Source organism: Dipteris shenzhenensis, chromosome 22 (genome assembly GCF_047967505.1).
Source record: "Dipteris shenzhenensis isolate YYH24624 ecotype China chromosome 22, Dip_SZ_1.0, whole genome shotgun sequence".
Taxonomy (NCBI): domain Eukaryota; kingdom Viridiplantae; phylum Streptophyta; class Polypodiopsida; order Gleicheniales; family Dipteridaceae; genus Dipteris; species Dipteris shenzhenensis.
This window is the reverse complement of record NC_141617.1, coordinates 12329321-12334759: the sequence shown is the minus strand read 5'-3', so window position 1 is coordinate 12334759 and position 5439 is coordinate 12329321.

Genomic DNA, 5439 nt, shown 5'->3' with positions numbered 1-5439 from the left:
GCTTCTACAGGGTTCATTGTTTACATATTATAGATGAGGGTTTCATTGACCCACTTGGATATACGCAGATCCACTTACCCCACTCAATGAAGATATCTATTGGCCAGTTTCAGGTCTCTTCACATAGACTGCACATTCAAAGTGGCAAGGCAGAGGGTCTGGCGCATATGCACATTATGTGACATATAGGAGGTCGAGTTGGAGGAGCATTTCATTTTTCGATGCCCAGTATAGTATGAGATTTGAGGACGCTTCTACTGCCTCTTCAGAGACAGTTCTTGGGTGTTGTCCCGATTTCTCTCCTATCCAGACCAGAGATGCTTGGCGGCTTTCATCCATGAGGCAGTTGAGGCACCGGGAGCATCTCATTAGGGGAGAATTGGGGTCTCCAAAGGGACCCGAATTAGTGTTTCCTAATTTCAAGGGATTAGAGACCGATTTGAGGTGTACCAATGAGAGTGGTCTGAGGTGTGGGGCAATGTCATGTTGAAGTTGACAAAAGCATTTATGGGAGAGGATGCCTCTAACCCATAATTTATACCCATGGTCTTCACTCCTAGCCCTTGATCTAATCTCTAATCCTAGGGATACATTCAAATTTGTGGTAGAGCACTCCCACCCATTAGATCAAGGTGTAGATCCAATGGACACCATCAAAGGATAGAGGGATCAAATTTGAACCCTTGAAAATAGCAAGGATCTAGTGGATGAGATCAAAAGAGAAGGGGGCTCATTTTAAGCCATCCGTCTAGAAATAGATCTAAGGGTGGAGATGCAAGGAAAAGGCGCTCGAATTCGGGCCATTTATCTCAAGGAGATCCAAGGGTGGAGACGTAAGAAAAAGTCGCTCAAATTTGAGCCATCCATTATGCGCCTAAATCACAGCCATCGATCTAAAGTGCTCCATCTACACCATCCAAAATGCACCTAGATTTATTCCCTTGATTGGATTCTTTGATCTCCATTATTAGATCCATCCTAGATCTAATGGTCCACATCAAATAGCGACCTCTCCCTCTTTATTACACCTCCATTTTGTCAACCTTTGCCATTTTGGGGTCCACTAAAGGCGCCTCCCACCAATTTGAGCATTCTAGACCTTTGATCCATCCACCAACCACCTCCATCCAAAGGCCAAGGTTTCCCAAAATCAAAACAAAGGTACCCATGCCTACTGAATCAATGCTATGGGGACCTTACCCCATGGGTTACCATAGTAGGTTCACTCCGCTTATCTTAATCCATTCCTTATGAGGCCCTTTTGAGACCCCATTTCTCCCCTAATGACTTTGATCACGGAGATAGGATCAGACCTCCTTCTTAATAGACTCTTCTCAAAGCTCGATCAATGAGTTCTTCCAGCTAGAGCATGTGGACCCCCATACTACGAGGCCCTGACATGATCAGGATCTAGAGCCAGCAACACGACAGCTCAGACAGAGGGTTGATGCACATATTACTCTTGGGGATATCCCCTCTCTGTTCAGAGTCGGGGCTTGAACGATAGGGGTCACTGTAGCCCTTTTTAGGCACACAGCTATGACCAGGAGATGACACAGGATCATGCCCACCTTCCTACCTCTCTATCATCAACTTCATGCTTCTGTTGTCTCATCCACCTTGATGACTTGATGTGATGATGATGGGATGATGATGATGATGATGATGCTACTACTGATGTGTGTACTCGATCACTCTCATATGACTTTGTAGTACTTAGCACTAGCTTTTTGCATTCTGCTTTGGTGTGGATGCTTGTTTAGTAGCTTCACCCTCACAATTTGTTTGTATCAGGATTCTTAAAGTCTCATTGACCCATCGGTCTTCCGAAAACTTTAATAAAATTTCATTCTTCTTCTCTCTCTCTCTCTCTCTCACGTGCAAGATTATGGCTCATGTACTGTAGGGCATGTAGGCTACCTTGGTTGGCACTAGCGTCTTCTATGGTATTATCAACTTAGGTCAGAGAGGCTGGTATACACACACACATGCGAATGGTTTGAGAGACTGGGGTTCCATATAGACAGGTTGCCACCCTTCCAGTAGAACACTGACACTCCATTTGTCTCATTTTGGGGCAACGAGTTCAACCGATCATCCAAGCAAATCTTTTATAGTTACACACATTCAGGACTTGGTTGGCACATGCAGAGCTTTTTGTGAAGCATAGTTTCTATCAGGACCATTGCCTACGTATCTTGAAGAAGGGTTTCATTGTCATGCCAGGGTACACCCAGATCCACCTACAATGCCACACTCACTCAGGATTGCCCTTGGATAGTTCAATTTGTCATCTCATTGACTTCGTATCGAGAGTGGTCGAGCAAAGGGGTTCCCCAGGGAGAGCCGTATCTGCGCATTATGTGAGTGACATGAGGTCGAGTCAGAGGAGCAGTTTGCTTTCCATTGCCCTGTCTACTACGAGATATGCGAGCGATGCCATTGCCTTTTCAGAGATAGATTTGAGGGATTTTCCAGAGTTCTCTCATACCCCCATCGTTTTTGCATGAGTGCCGACTCCTTTACCAAATCTCCCTTCCTACCTCTCTCTCCCCTTCCTCAGGTTGCCATGATGGATGGGTGCACAATGATATAAAGCATGTAATAACCATTATGTAAGCACTCAATTTGGTCTGAACAATGGAACATAACAATTGTACATGCTACACCAATGTCACTCAATAAATTAGTCACAAAAATAGCTATCTACATTTATGTAACAAACTTCTCATAATGCAGAACATTTAAACTAAATAATGAAGATTCACACCATTGCATATCAAACTACTAATAGCTATCTACATTCTAAACTCTAAAATAGTAAACATATGATAGCAACATGAATCCTACTAGTTTAAATCATGTAGAAATACACTATTAGAGTGTTACAAGCTAGAACATAAAACATATAATAGCGTCATATAACCAAAATGATCTAGATCAACATTGGCATGTCATCAAGGCAAATGAATTGGCAAAATCGAGCCATCACTCAAAAGACAACCAACTCTACACACACACACACACACACACACACACACACACACACACACACACACACACACACACACACACACACACACACACACACACACACACACACACACACACACACACACACACACACACACACACACACACACACACACACACACAGAGTTGGCATGTCTGACAACTTCGGGGATACTTCTTATGTCTATTGGCCCTTCATTAAGCTTTTCTCTCCTGCTCTCTTTTAGCTCTTTCTTCTTCATATTGTTTGAGCCATTTCTCCATTTCTCCATTTCTCCACAATTGTAAAGACAAAATGTGTTCACTTTTTATTGCAAGGCGATACTCATTTTCTTCTGCTTTCCCTTCTCTTGTCCTATCTCTCCTACAACATGTGGGTCATCACTATTGTCCCAAAGTCAAGGCATGTCTGAATGGCATGAGTTGTACAAGAAACTCTGTAATGTAAAACATTGACTCTTGCACTAGTCAAACTTCTGCCATGCTTCCCTCTGATCTTTTTTTTGTCTTACATACCCTTTCAACACCTTCATATACCGTTCCAAGAAAAACATCCATTGGCTATGCAAAGTACCTGCATATGCCACTTCATCTACCAACTGCACAAGAAAATACAATTGGATGTCCATGATACTCGTTGGAAATGCCTTTTCAATCAAACATATAGATATGCCTATGCCTATGCTTATGTGTGTTTTTTGTTTTTTTTTTTCGTGTTTGTGTCTACATTAGACATGGGATAACGTCACACGTCCGACAAGTACAGACAGCCTCGTAGGAGGAGACATCATGATCTCTATGCTCCAGAGGACTTTGATTCCTCTCAGGCGACACCCCAGGGGCCTACCCCTGTGACTACCCCTGGCTCAACTCCTCTCGGACGTAGCACTACGACTACCCCTCCGGGAACTCCTTTGCTAGCAGCCCATGGCTTTGTCGGCAATCTCAACGAGTTTGTAGCACAGATGACCGATGAGGAGGCAGCGAGATTCTTCTCTGTGCTATCTTAGAGGACCTCAGCAATTCCCTCTTCTACGCCAACACTTGGACCTACTGCCTAGCCATCCCCTTATGCTCCTTCAACTGAGGGGTCATCACATGCACGTGCCTATTGTAAGGGGTAGAAGAGTAGGAGGGGCCGCTTATGTTGTGCTGACTCGAGAGATGTAGATGAGTCAGCACACTCACATCCCTATAGGTCTCCACTTGGTCTTGAGACACAATATCAGTCAGGTCCCTTGCCCTCTCCTACTCCCACTACTACTCCTTGCTCCTAAAGCGCTCGCATAGCTTCCACTCGCTCTGACTTTGCCACTACCATGAGTCCTCCTTACCCAATCGAAGACCTCTCCTATCAAATCATGGCTGCCAGAGAGATAATAGAAGATAAAAAGGGCAAAGCAGTGATGGCCACCATGAAACGATTGATGAGCCACCACTTCAAGAGCAGCATTGCTACTGATTGGCGATATCGAGATGACCAAAAGAAGTAGGATTGCAAGAAGTCTCATTTGCGAAATGGACAATTTCTTGGTCTCTTTTGATGATATCCACCTACATTTATCTGTCAGTAAGCAACGGAACTTGCTTTTGCAATGAGCATGAAAATTTGGCATGCATTTGTATAGCCTCTAACATACCTTATGAATACAGTGAGCTTGTTTTGAGAGCCTTTGATGCATCTTTAGTACTATATCCCGACAAAGCAATTGGAAGTACATACTATAGAAACAATGTTGTGTTAGTCCAATTCAAACAATAGGTAAAAGATGGATTGAAGAGAAGTGGAAGCAATGTTACCCAAATCATTTTGTGCCAATCATGTGACTTTAGACCACTTAGTTTTCTAGAGGAAGTAAAGGCACCCTTTAAGTTGTGAATGTATCCGGTTGGGGTTTTCATACCCGTGATAACTTCACCCAGGTCTCCTCTGCTTTTGTCAAAACCAGGGTGCCTTTGGTAAAATCTCTTGGCCAAAAGGCTCTTTTGGTTTTCATCACTTTCAAGTCAGCTCATGCCTTGGGGGTGTCTCTATCGCCATTCATATGTTTCCACAAATTTTTAGACACATTTTTAAATATATATGCATTGGGTCCAATAGATATGTGACTTTGTGTTGTCTCCAATAAGGAAGAGTATAAAATATGGAGAGACGTTGCATGCCAAGTGGAGGTGTATGGATTTTTGGATCATGCCAAAGTCGCTCCCAATCTTCAAACCTCATGACTAGAGGAATAGGAGCTAATGCTGGCACCCCAAAAGATAGATCTACATGATACGGATGGTCCATAGGAAGAAATATCCTGTGCCTCTCATATACCACCTTGTTTAGATCTTTTGAGTGCCGACTTCACAAGCAGTCTCCACAATTTAGACACACAAAGTATCTGGAGATTTGGAGACCTATTAAAATGCAAGGACATAGGT